Raw genomic sequence first — 14,459 nt, forward strand, 5'->3', positions numbered from 1 at the left:
CTTTAAGACCAAGTTTTATTCAGGTAGGAGCTCTCCCTCCTCTGCGAGGACAGATCTGCACGTTTCCCCCCCCCCCAATAGCCAGCAATCCACAACAGTCCAGTGGAGCCTGAGCGGTGGGTGTTGCCTTCTGACACACTTCCGGTGATGTCAGGGGGCGTCGCCTATGCAAATAAGTTACGCTAATGAGTTATGCTAATGAGCTCCTGCACCTCTTTTTCTACGAAATGACCCCTGTGGAAGGCCTCTCCCAAGAGCTCGTTCTCGTCTCGGAAGAAACAGACTCCGGCCCACAAAAGCTGAGGCAGGAATAAAATTCTGTTTGTCTTCAGAGACTCCTGTTTACTGTAGCTTCGCTTTACTTTGGCTCCAAGACAGGGGGGCCTGGGCACCAGCTGGCTCCACCGGGGGAATTTTCGGGTAGGCACAGCTATGCCGACGGTGGCAGAAATGTAATTCTGGATAGAACGGCTGGCTGCCCTTGAGTTGGTTCTCCAGGGGAACTGTGCTCTGGTGATCAGTTGTAACTCCAGGACATGTCCAGGGCCCACTTGGAGCTTGGCAGCCATACTGGAAGGCCAAACAGAACAGGCATACAGGACAAGGCCCAACCTTGTCGCTGTTGCCCCCAGCCCTGGCGTTAGGGTACCCAACCTCCAGGAGGTGGCTGGAGACCTCCTGGACAGAGATCAGCCCCCCCTGAGAAAAGGGCTTCTTTGGAAGGCAGGCTCTGTGGCATTCGACCCCATTGAAGTCCCTCCCCTCACAAAATCCAATTCTCCTCAGGCCCCAACCCTCAAATCTCTGGATGTTTCCTATGGGAGGGGACATGGCTCAGTGGCAGAGCCTCTGCTTGGCATGCAGAAGGTCCCAGGTTCCATCCCCAGCATCTCCGGTTGAAAGGACCAGGCAGGAGGGGATGGGAAAGACCTCTGCCTGAGACCCTGGAGAGCCATGAAGTGGGGCTGTGGCTCAGTGGTAGAGCCTCTGCTTGGCAGGCAGAAGACCCCAGGTTCAATCCACGGCATCTCCGGTTGAAAGGACCAGACAGGAGGGGATGGGAAAGACCTCCGCCTGAGACCCTGGAGAGCCATGAAGTGGGGCTGTGGCTCCATGGAAGAACCTCTGCTTGGCATGCAGAAGGTCCCCGGTTCAATCCCCAGCATCTCCGGTTGAAAGGACCAGGCAAGAGGGGATGGGAAAGACCTCCGCCTGAGACCCTGGAGAGCCATGCAGTGGGGCTGTAGCTCAGTGGTAGAGCGTCTGCTTGGCATGCAGGAGGTCGCAGGTTCGATTCCCAGCATCTCCAGTTAAAAGGACCAGGCAGGAGGGGATGGGAAAGACCTTGGACTGAGAGGTCCCTAAAGAGCCATGGAGTGGGGCTGTGGCTCAGTGGTAGAGCCTCTGCTTGGCAGGCAGAAGGTCCCAGGTTCGATCCCCGGCATCTCCAGTTGAAAGGACCAGGCAGGAGGGGATGGGAAAGACCTCTGCCTGAGCCCCTGGAGAGCCATGAAGTGGGGCTGTGGCTCAGTGGTAGAGCCTCTGCTTGGCAGGCAGAAGGTCCCAGGTTCGATCCCCGGCATCTCCAGTTGAAAGGACCAGGCAGGAGGGGATGGGAAAGACCTCTGCCTGAGCCCCTGGAGAGCCATGAAGTGGGGCTGTGGCTCAGTGGTAGAGCCTCTGCTTGGCAGGCAGAAGGTCCCAGGTTCGATCCCCGGCATCTCCAGTTGAAAGGACCAGGCAGGAGGGGATGGGAAAGACCTCTGCCTGAGCCCCTGGAGAGCCATGAAGTGGGGCTGTGGCTCAGTGGTAGAGCCTCTGCTTGGCAGGCAGAAGGTCCCAGGTTCGATCCCCGGCATCTCCAGTTGAAAGGACCAGGCAGGAGGGGATGGGAAAGACCTCTGCCTGAGACCCTGGAGAGCTGCTGTCAGTCTGGGTAGACAATACTGACTTTGATGGACCAAGGGTCTGATTCAGCATAAGTCCGCTTCATGTGTGTTCAGCTCGGAGCTGTCAACCCTAGTTCTGAGGTCTGTTGCCCCTGTATATGGAGGATCACTGAGTCAGGATGACCTTCTTTCCCTCCTCCCTCTCAAAAAAACAACCACAACCACAGAGCTGTGGGGAGGTTCTCCACATCCGTAGCTGGAGACAAGCTTTATTTAACCGCTAAGCAGACAAGCCTCGATGTGCCCAGAGGATTGGGGGGGGGGGGAGGAAGGGGATTCACGTGTTAAGCTTCAGTGACCCAGGGAGAGAGAGGGGTCAGTGATCATTCCACCATGCCTGTGTCTGGTCCCAGAAGATGTTTGCGTAGGTAGTCACCGCGTCTTTGACTTTTTGGCCAGTTTCTCTAGAGGGAAACAAACAGAAAGGCCATACACATTGGGAAAGCGATGACTTTGTCCCCAACTTGGTGCCCGGGGGCGTCTTGTTGCATCTTTTCGAGTGCCCGCCAAGTGTTTCGTGAAAGCAGGCGTGGTCAGGTAGGCCTTTTTGCCCGGCAAGGATTCCGATTGGCCGCTGGATAGTTGCGGATTTTGAAAAACGTTGCTTTGGCGACAGCTGCCGCCGCAGCACAAGGTTCTTCGCCGGGTGACGGAAGATAAGCTGCAGCAGCCATTATGGGCGGCCGGCTCTGCCTCCAGCGGCAGCCATTTTGAGGCAGCCATTTTGTTCATGGGCTCACCACGCTGGGTCAGGACTCCAAAAAGGCTCAGGACCCCTGGTTTTCAAGGCAAGAGACATTTCAGAGGTGTTTTGGCATTCCCTGGGACTTCTAGGGTGGTCTCCCACCCCAAGGACTAACCAAGGCTGACCTTACTTCGCTTCCAAGATCTGAGGAGATCAGCCAAGCCTGGGCCATCCATGGCAGATAATATTTGTACCTCTTTTCAAAAAGAAGAAGGAGAAGAAGAGGAGGAGGAGATTGGATTTATACCACGCCCTTCACTCGAAGTCTCAGAGCGGCTTACAATCTCCTTTCCCTTCCCCTCCCCACAACAGACACACTGGGAGCGAGGTAGGGCTGAGAGAGCTCTCTCGAGGACAAAAGAAGAAGAGGAGGAGGAGGAGGAGGAGATTGGATTTATACCGCGCCCTTCACTCGGAGTCTCAAAGCGGCTTACAATCTCCTTTTCCTCCCCCTCCCCACCACAGACACATTGTGAGGGAGGTGGGGCTGAGAGAGCTCTCTTGAGGACAAAAGAAGAAGAAGGGGAGGAGGAGGAGGAGATTGGATTTATACCACGCCCAGAGGTCATTTTGGGGGGGATCGCGGGGGAACGCAGTTCCCCCGGATGAGGTACAGGGGGGGGGCAGGAGAAGAGGGGGGTAAGTTGCTCCCCCCCCGCCTCTCCCCACCCCTGCCTGCCTGGGGCCAGGGAGGGCCTTGGCGGGGCTTCCTCGCACTCCCGCCGGCCTTGCAGGTCCACCGCCAGGCCCCTGATATCAGGGGGTGTGGCATATGCTAATGAATTATGCTAATGAGTTCCCCTAGCTCTTTTTTATGAAACGACCCCTGACCACGCCCTTCACTCAGAGTCTCAAAGCGGCTTACAATCACCTTTCCCTTCCCCTCCGCACAACAGACACCCTGTGTGGTAGGTGGGGCTGAGAGAGCTCTCTCGAGGACAGAAGAAGAAGAGGAGGAGGAGGAGGAGGAGATTGGATTTATACCCCGCCCTTCACTCGGAGTCTCAAAGCGGTTTACAATCTCCTTTCCCTTCCCCTCCCCACAACAGACACACTGTGTGGTAGGTGGGGCTGAGAGAGCTCTCTCGAGGACAGAAGAAGAAGAAGAAGAAGAAGAGGAAGAAGAAGAAGAGGAGGAGGAAGAGGAGGAGGAGGAGGAGGAGGAGGAGATTTGATTTATACACTGCCCTTCACTCAGAGTCTCGAAGCGGCCTACAATCTCCTTTCCCTTCCCCTCCCCACAACAGACACACTGTGAGGGAGGTGGGCTGAGAGAGCTCTTTCGAGGACTGCTCCTGAGAGAACAGTTCTGAGAGACCCAAGGTCACACCAGCAGCTGCATATGGAGGAGGAGTGCGGAATCAGTCCCGGATCTCCCAGATTAGAGTCCGCTTGGTTTTATCCCCCCTCCCCCTTATTGGGGCTTCAAACAGCTTGGGTTGCCGATTTCTCTGGGAAAATAGCCCTGGGGAAGATCTCCCCTCCTCCACTGCAGCCCAGTCCTGGTCCAGATCGGTCCAAAAAGTTGGCTCGGGGAGGAAAGGACCGATGTCGAGAGAGCCATTGACAGATTCCCTGCATCTTGTCTCGTTAACCCCCCTCTCCGGTCACAAGATACTCAAGCTCCGTCTAATGTAGCTCGTGTCTACGTCAGACTAAGAGAGGTTTCCAGTTTCTCACCCCTGCCCCAACATCCCTTTTATTTAGGGTTGTCAACCTCCAGGTGGGGGCTGGGGAGTTCTTGGGATTACAATTGACGTCCAGGTGATGCAGATCAGTTCACCTGGAGAAAAGGGCCTCTTTGGAAGGCGGACGTTATGACATTACATCCCACTGAAATCCTCCCCTCCCCAAACCCCGTCCTCCTTTGACTCCGCCCCCCAAATCTCCAGGTATTTCCCAACCCGGAGCTGGCAACCCAACTTTTGTTTCGATTTCAATTGTATATATCGAACCCGTGATTCTTGATATTTCCAGAGGATCCCTCATTCCTGCATCCTGGTATATTCAATGTTCTGGACAATAAAGAAAGCGGACAGGAAGGAATTTGATACACTTGAAATGTGGACTTGGAAGAGTTTTTATGGATATTGTGGGCCACGGGGCTTCTTTCCTGGGGGAGCATGCCGGAATGGAGTCCCGGAACCTCTTCAACAGAATTCTTTTTAAAAAATGTTTTAAAGTTCAGGAGTTTTCAGGATAGAGACTGAAAACTTCATTTCCCTCTGGAGCAAACACTCCCTCTAAGCTGTGGAGTCTTGCGAGCAAAAATCCGACTTTGTGAGCTACCGGCATTCAAGTTGTGAGCGAGCCATTTGCCGGCTGCATAAATTAGTTTGCTCTGGAGCCACATCCTTCCCGCACTAAGACAAAAATGTGTGAGCTGGAGGCTAAAAAACTGTGAGCTGGCTCGCACTAACTCAGCTTAGAGGGAACACTGTGAGAGTTCTGGCACCCTTTTGTTAAAAAAAATGCCCCAGGACTGCCCAAAGGACAAATCAGTGGGCTGTAGATCAAATCAAGCCTAAACTCTCCCTAGAAGCTAAAATGACTAAATTGAGGCTATCGTACTTTGAGAAGACAAGACTCACTGAAAAAGACAATCGTGCTAGGAGAACTAGACGGCAGCAGGAAAAGAGGAAGACCCAAAATGAGATGGATCGACTCCATGAAGGAAGCCCCGGCCTTCGGTTTGCAAGACGTGAGCAAGGCTGTTAGCGACAGGATGTTTTGCAAGTCGGAAGCGGTGCTCCCTCTAAGCTGTGGAGTCTTGTGAGCAAAAATTCGACCTTGTGAGCTCCTGGCATTAAAGTTGTGAGCGAGCGATTTGGCCGCGGCATAAATCAGTCTGCTCTGGAGCCCTCCTTCCTGAGCAAAGGCAAAAATGTGTGAGCCCGAGGCTAAAAAAACACTAACTCGGCTTAGAGGGAACGCTGGTCGGAAGCAACTCAGTGTAGATCTAGACGACAACAACGGCATACGAATTGCATACGACAAAAGCCAGGCTCAGGTGGGTGGTCAAGTTGGTCGGAAGCAGCAGGACAAAGTTGGAGTCCAGTGGCCCCTTGGAGAACAACAAAGTTTTAGTCAAGGGATAAGCTTCCGTGTGCACGTACCTGAAGAAGTGTGCATGCACACCAAAGCTTGTACCTTGGATAAAACTTTGTTGGTCTTCAAGGTGCCGCTGGACTCAAATTTTGTTTGGCAGATCACGAGAGGGAGGGGGCAGGAAGGGTTGCCTCAGTGCTTAGTTCTTGTGGCCCTTTCTCACACACCCAGGGAAATGCGGATCATCACGTTGGGGCCAGGAAGCAATTTTCTCCAGGCCAGTTTGGCTGGAGATCCTAGAGGTTTTCTGTCATCTTCTGGCTGTGGAACAGGGGTCACTCACTGGAGGTGCGTGGAGGGGGAGGTCTTTGTGAATTCCCTGAATTGTGCAGGGGGTTGGACTAGATGACCCTGGAGGTCCCTCCCAATCCTATGAACCCACGATTCCAACTCTGTGATTCTATGACAAAAGCGTTTGACAGGCCGGCATGACACAAATCAATCTACACAACCAGCAGCAAGAAGGAATGAGGGAAAGGATGTGATGGGAAAACAAAATGAGAGAAGGAACGTTCATTTAATACGTTGCCGATGGCTTTCACGGCCGGCGTTCATTAGCTGTTGTGGAGTTTCCGGGCTGTCTGGCCGTGGTCTTGGCATTGTAGGACCTGACGTTTCGCCAGTAGCTGTGACTGGCATCCTCAGAGGTATAACACAGAAAGACGGAGTATTCTCTCTGTGTCATATACAAAAGAACCATGTGCAAAAGAACCTCCTCAGGAAAGCTCATCCATTAGCATGTTTTCACAGCCTGGGGGAACTCCTACAAGATAACGACTCAGCCCTACCCCACCTTCCTGAGTAGATATAAATGACCTGCCTACCGTTTTTCTTCTCACCTTGACACAGAGAGTACTCCATCTTTCTGTGTTATCCCTCTGAGGATGCCAGTCACAGCTGCTGGCGAAACGTCAGGTCCTACAATGCCAAGACCACGGCCAGACAACCTGGAAAATCTACAACAGCTAATGAACGTTCATTTGCTCATGCGTGCATCCAGCCCGTTGATGGGCAAAGGCCATTCAAAGCAGCCTTGAGCGACGGAGAAAGGCCGGGGTATAAATAGTTTCATGAATTAATCCCCGCGTTCAGGTCTCCTGAGAAACCACCCTCCGTCTCCTCCCCTCCCCTCAGTCTGTGTACCCCGATGTCACTCACTGGGTTTTGGTGCTGATTTGGTCCCAGTACCCTCGGACCGTCTCCTGAAACTGGGCAAACGGACTTTTTTCCTGGGCTTCCCTCTTCTGCACGCGGTAGCCGGACGCGTCTACAATCAAAGCAAAATGCGGTTTGTTCAGTGCTATAGCTTCCAGCTAGGATCGCCAACCTCCAGGTGGGCCCTGGAGGTGTCTTGGAATTCCAAATAGAGTTCTCAACCTCCCACTCCCAGCAGGGCCTGGAGATCTCCCACTTTCACAACTGATCTCCGGGATACAGTTCTCCGTGCAAAAAAATGGCCGCTTTGGAGGGTGGACTCTACGGCCCTGAACCCTGCTGAGGTCCCTCCCCTCCCCAAGCCCCACCCTCCTTAGGCTCCACCCCAAAAATCTCCAGCCCTTTCCCAACCCGGAGCCAGCAACCCTAATTACAGCTGAGCTCCAGACGTCAGTTCTCATGGAGGAAAGGGTTAGAACAGATAAAAGGAGGTACTTCTTCACCCAAAGAGTGATTAACACATAGAATTCCCTGCTACAGGAGGTGGTGGCAGCTACAAGCATGGACGGCTTCAAGAGGGAACTGGATAAACATATGGAGCAGAGGTCCATCAGTGGCTATGAGCCACAAGGTATAGATAGGGACTCTGGGGCAAGTGATGCTCTGTAGTCTCGGTGCTTGGGGGGGGTCAACAGTGGGAGGGCTTCTAGTGTCCTGGCCCCACTGGTGGACCTCCCGATGGCACCTGGTATTTTTGACCACTGTGTGACAGAGTGTTGGACTGGATGGGCCATTGGCCTGATCCAACATTGGCTTCTCTTATGTTCTTATGTAAAGGGCAGCTTCAGAGGGTTGGCTCTATGGTAGACCCTAGAGATCACATCCCCGCCGAGTTCCCTCAACTCCCCAAACTCCACCCTCCCCCAAGTATTTCTCACAAATCTTCAGGAATCTCCAAGCAAAAACTTGCAGCTCCCCCCACACCCCCCAGAAACAGAGCAAAAATGATTTTACACGAAGTATGGAGGTTTTGCAGTGGTTCGTTGTCCAAAGTGGAACAAGTGTTTTGACTATCTACGTGGTCACCCCCTAAGTATCCTTCATCCCGGTTTCCTCCGCTTCGCTCCGGTCTTCCCCAACCTGGGTTGTTTCCACGTGGTGATTGTTCTCGGTGAATTTTGGAGATGTCCACAGCTGCAATAGCGCATCTGCATGGCTGCAGCGGCAACAAAAGCCACACGGGGAATCCTCGCAGTGTGGAAGCGGCCCGAGCTGTGCCCAAGTGGCCGAACACTATGTGGAAAGATCCCAGCGGCTGAGGAGATCAAGGCTTCCATGGGTTTAGCAACAGGATTCCATAGGTTTAGCAACGAGGAGATCAAGGAAGGCTTCCGTAGCTTTAGCAACGGGATTAAAAAAGAATCTTGCTTGTCTCGCACAGGAAGAAAGAAGGCAGGTGAGTTTATGCATGCGTACTTGGATGCCCGTCCGACTGGGCTAAATGAGATTTACTCCTCAGTAAGTATAAGGCTTTCCTGCATTCTTATTTTACTTGTTAAGTTCATGTTTCTTCGGGAGTTTTCCCATGTTGTTACCTATGTTTTGCTCCCTCTAGTGGTCGATTCGATATTACATCATGTTTTCCCCCAGTCTATATCCCTGCAATATCGACAGGGAAATAAACTGGGAAAGAACCAATTTTAGAGTCCAATGGCACCTTTAAGACGGACAAAGGTTTATTCAAGGTGTGAGCTTTCGTGGTGAGTCTCAGTCCACTTCCCACAATTAGAAAAGATGCCTTTTCACATTTATCCCCTACTTTGACGTATTTATCACTTTGCTGTCCTTTTTCCCCCTTAATTAAATCAAAACAACTGTTGATCTTATAACCTTAGTTTGTTATTTAGTTTTGTCTTTGCATATCTTAAAGCATCTTCATCGTGTTACATGTTAAGTTGCTCTTCAGCCTCGTTCTATAAGTTTGAACTCTAGCTTCCTTTCCAATGTAACCCGTTTGATGTCAAATCGACCACTACAGGGAGCAAAACATGCACAACAGGGGGAAAACTCCAGAAGAAACAGGAATGAGTAAAATGAGAATGCAGTAAAGCCCATAGACAGGGCGATACAGCGACCCTGGCTTCCTTTACAACATAAGAATGTAAGAGAAGCCAATGCTGGATCGGGCCAATGGCCCATCCAGTCCAACACTCTGTGTCACACAGTGGCCAAAAACACCAGGTGCCATCAAGAGGTCCAGCAGTGGGGCCAGGACACTAGAAGCCCTCTCACTGTTGCCCCCTTCAAGCACCAAGAATACAGAGCCTCACTTGCCCCAGACTGAGAGTTCCCAGTGGCTAATAGCCACAGATGGACCTCTGCTCCACATGTTTATCTAATTCCCTCTTGAAGCCTTCCATGCTTGTAGCCACTACCACCTCCTGTGGCAGTGAATCCCACGTGTTCATCACTCTTTGGGTGAAGAAGGACTTCCTTTTATCTATTCTAACGCGACCGCTCAGCAATTTCATGGAGTGCCTTGAATACGAGTCCTTGTATTGTGAGAAAGGGAGAAAAGGACTTCTTTCTCAACTTGCTCTATGCCATGCATAATCTTGAAAACCTCGATCATGTGACCCTTCAGCCATCGTTTCTCCAAGCGAAAGAGCCCCAAGCGTTTTAACCTTTCTTCCTAGGGAAAGTGTTCCAACCCTTTTATCATTCTAGTTGCCCTTTTCTGCACTTTTCCCAATGCTATCATATCCTTTCTGAGGTGTGGTGACCAAAATTGCACACAGTATTCCAAATGAGGTCGCACCATAGATTTATATAGGGGCATTATGATATTGGCTGATTTGTTTTCCATTCCCTTCCTAATAATCCCCAGCGTAGCACTGGCCTTTCCTTTTGCAGTCACACACCCTCTTGACAACGGTGTCTTTGCAGCCGACCAGTTGCCATGTCATTGCGCCAGTCCCGAGGACCCATGCCCCTTCCCTAAGCGGCTTGCCTTTACCCTTGTGCGACTGAACGTCATGCACATATCTCCAGAAGCCCGGATTCAGGCAGAGATCTTCGTGCCGTCAAAATCAGCAGAGTTGTCGGTCGGCGGGGGGGACTTACCAGCACAGAGAAACAGCACCAGGATCGAGAGAGTGACCACTTTCAGATCCATTTTCGCGGGGGCTGCCTAAGGTGCTGAAAATTCGACAAGGTTAGTACAGATTCGGCAAAGACCCAAAAGCGCACTCCTGACACCGCTCCATTTCTCCGGGGCCTTGAGGCCACATGAACATGTGAAGCTGCCTTATACTGAATCAGATCTTCAGTCCATTAAGGTCAGTATTGCCTGCTCAGACTGGCAGCTGTCTTCAGGGTCTCAGTTAGAAGTCCTTTAAACTGCCGGGTCCTTTAAAACAGGGGATGCCGGGGATTGAACCTGGGACCTTCTGCTAACTGCCAGGTCCTTTAAAACTGGAGATGCCGGGGATCGAACCTGGGACCTTCTGCATGCCCAGCAGATGCTCTACCACTGAGCCACAGCCCCACTTCATGGCTCTCCAGGGTCTTAGGGGAAAGTCTTTTGCATCACCTCCTACCTGGTCCTTTTTAACTGGAGATGCCGGGGACTGAACCGGGGACCTTCTGCATGCCAAGCAGATGCTCTACCACTGAGCCACAGCCCCACTTCATGGCTCTCCAGGGTCTTAGGGGAAAGTCTTTTGCATCACCTCCTACCTGGTCCTTTTTAACTGGAGATGCCGGGGACTGAACCTGGGACCTTCTGCATGTCAAGCAGCTGCTCTACCTCTGAGCCATGGACCCTCCCCACTAAAACGTCTTTTCCTCTCCAACCACATACTTCCCAAAACATTCGTCTGTTCTTTTAAAGATACCCCTCCCCTTCGCACCAAAGCTGGGAGACCATGATGACGTCTTCCATACAGGTACAGGCAGAGGTCATTTTGGGGGGAACACGGGGGATCACAGTTCCTTCGGGTGAGGTGCGGGGGGCGGGGCACACGACGAAGCCCCGCCCCCGGCTGGTCCTTTTAACTGGAGATGCCGGGGATTGAACCTGGGACCTTCTGCATGTGAAGCAGATGCTCTACCTCTGAGCATCTGCTCAGAGCTCCCCACTGAAGCGTCTTTTCCTCTCCAACCACATACTTCCCAATACATTTGTCTGTTCTTTTAAAGATACCCCTCCCCTTCGCACCAAAGCTAGGAGACCATGATGACGTTTTCCATACAGGTACAGGCCTGTGTGTTTTCCCCATTGCTGCTGTGGGTGGTATAACACAGCAGCAACCGGGTTCTCACACGGCAGGTTCCCCTGTAGTTTCCTCGTTCCGTGAACACGCAGCATGTGAATGAACACTGACACGTTAAAAAAAAGGTATGAAATGAAAAAATGAATCATTTTAAATAAGCATATGGGTGGGAGGGGGGCAGATCACATTGGTTAAGACGCTGAACTACAGGCTGTGGAAGGTCAGTAGTTCAGCAGTTCAAGACTCGGGTGCCGCATGATGGAGTGAGCTCCCGTCTCTAGTTCCAGCTCCTGCCAACCTAGCAAGAAATTGCAAGTAGATAAATAGGTACCACTTTGGTGGGAAGGTAACAGCGTTCCGTGCACCTTGGTGTTTAGTCATGCCGGCCACATGACCACTGAAACGTCTTCGAACAGCGCTGGCTCTTCGGCTTGGAAACGGAGATGAGCACCACAACCCTAGAGTCGTATTCGACTGGCTTTCGAGCAAGGGAAACTTTACCTTTACCTTTTTTACCCAATCAGTCTTCTACAAGGAGGGAAGGTCGAAATCTCGGGCAGAAAAACTGGGGTGGTTTTAGCTGAAAACGAACGAATTCGGCACCGTTTCCCCGAGAGCAACAATCTTGATCGAAAGGGGCAGACGAGATCGACCTTTGGTGGAAACTACAGTGCAAGTTGATTCACCTTCAGGCCACAAATGAACACATGCACAGGGTTGCCACCTCCAGGTGAGGGCTGGAGATCTCCTGGCATGACAACTGACCTCCAGGCAACAGTTCCCTTGGAGAAAATGGTTGCTCTGGAGGGAGGAATCGATGTCGTTACACCCCACCGAGGTCCCTGCCCTCCCCCAAGCTCCAGCCCAAATATCCAGGAATTTCCAAAGCAAGTGTTGGCAACCCTGTACAAACAGTTAAGCCTAATTGTTTAGTAAGGATTGCCACACCTGGAGATTTTGGAGGGGGGGGAACCTGGGGAATCCAGGGTTTGGGGAGGGGAGAGGCGTCAGTGGGGTATAATGCCATAGAGCCAACCTTCCAAAGCGGCTGTTTTCTGCAGGTAAATTGATCTCTCTCACCTGGAGACCAGTTGTAATTCTGGGAGACCTCCAGCCGCCACTTGGGGACTGGTAAACCTACCTACCATGCAGAAAATTGATCAGGGGAAGGTTTCCCCAGTACGCAGATTAAGACAAAAGGGAAAGTCGCCCCTGTTAAACGTTTGTATGGACGGATGCTGTTTCCAACAAAGAAGGTTAAGGGGGATCGCTTTGACAATTTGGGGGTAACAGAGGCCTTCCTCAGTCCCCTCTTTTATGGAAAACTGGCAAAATGTCCCAGTTTTGTTTAGTCAGAGAGCAGGCAGCAAACACGGCCTGACTCTATTTCCATGAGCAAACTACCAGATGTGGAGACAGACATACCTCTGGATGTCCACGGGATCCTTCCTCCTCGTCCTCTGCCGTTCAGGAGACCGTCGCCGACCTAAAACAAGGCACAAAATTCTCACTCCGATACAGAAAACAAAGAAGGTTAAGGGGGATCGCTTTGACACTTTGGGGGTATCAGAGGCCTTCCTTACTCCCCTCTTTCAAGGAAAGCTGGCAAAACGTCCCAGTTTCGTTTAGTCAGAGAGCAGGTCTCAACCACGGCCTGACTCTATTTCCATGAGCAAACTGCATGACAAAGGTGCTATTTTTTTTTTTTAATGAACCCTGGCTCTACTGAAAAAAGCACAAAGATCCATGTGAAACACGAAGCGGGAGAGACCCTAAAATGGAATCCGACGTTCTCCTAACGGCTTTGGCTCTCGGCTCCTAGGCGGTGTTGGCCCGTGATCTCCTCCTGCCCGGGATGGACTTGGGCCCTATTTCAGTAAGGTCCAGGGGTGCTGAAGCCAGCTGCAAAGGCACCCCCTCCCTTCCCCACTCTGCTTTTTCGGGCGCACCCGTCGGGGGGGAATACAATCCCAACGGTATCAACACACTCACTCGCTTCCGTTCGATGCTCTCATCTGCTCCAGGGCCTGAACTGGGAACAACACCTTTATACCAGGAGTGTGTCCTTTAACCCCCCCCCCGGTTCCCCCTCCCCGGGATCCTGCCAAATAACACATCTCACAGATTTGTACAAAGTCCAAACAAACAAGGCCGAGGCCGTTAACGCTGGTGGAAGGGAGAGTCCGAGAGTCACGCAGTCTCAGGCCGGGACAACGGGAACATGCAGTTTCTCCACTGCCTTGGCTCACTCACTGCATTCATGCCCCTGGAGGTGCCAGCCTCCAGGTGAAGCCCGGAATGTTCCTGGAACTACAACGAATCGCCAGACTGCAGAGCTCCGTTCCCTTGAAGGAATGGTCACTTTGCAGGGTGGCTGTATACCAATCTGAGATCTCAAAACTCTCCCTCTCCCTAGGGTTGCTAACCCCCAGGTCGCACCTGGAGATCTCCCGCGACAACAATTGATTTCCAGACGACCAAGATCAGCTCCCCTGGAGAAAATGGCTGCTTGGGAAGGTGGACTCTATGGCATTAGACCCTCCTGAGGTCCCTCCCCTCTTCAAACCCCGCCCTCCCCAGGCTCCACCCCCCAAATCTCCAGGTATTCCCAACTCGGAGCTGGCAACCTCACTCCCCAAGCTCCGCCTCCAAATCTCCAGGAATAATTCTTCTTCTTCCTCTTCCTCTTCTTCTTCTTCCTCCTCCTCCTCCTCCTCCTCCTCCTCTTCTTCCTCCTTTTCCTCCTCCTCTTTTTCTTCTTCTTCTTCTTCTTCGGTGACCTATGAAAAAAGATCCTCTCTACTGGGATTGTGTTGCAGATAGGGCTGCCAGATCCCCGGGGGGGGGGGTTGCCTATTCTAGGGGCCCTCGACCCACCGACCCAGATCCAACCTGCCCCAAAGTGCCTGGATCAGGCTAACATGCCCGGTGTGATGACATCACCCGGAAGTGATGTCATCACACCGGGCACATCACGGGGGAGGGGGACGCTCTAGCATTCAGACTGAAAATTCTATGGCACCACAGAGTTTTCAGGCCGAATGCTAGAGCATCCCCTGGCAATGTGCCTAGCGCGATGGTGTCACTTCTGGGTGAAGTCATCGCAGCGCATGCACACAGTACGTGCACGAAACTCCCAGACCAGGAGCTTCCCCCCCCCGCTGTAAAGTGGTAGAAACCTGGCAATATTAGTTGCAGAAGTGGCAATATCCCCAAGCACCACTCCTG

The sequence above is a fragment of the Gekko japonicus genome, unplaced genomic scaffold (genome assembly GCF_001447785.1).
Source record: "Gekko japonicus isolate JY-2015 unplaced genomic scaffold, Gekko_japonicus_V1.1 scaffold4127, whole genome shotgun sequence".
In the NCBI taxonomy this organism is placed as follows: Eukaryota; Metazoa; Chordata; class Lepidosauria; order Squamata; family Gekkonidae; genus Gekko; species Gekko japonicus.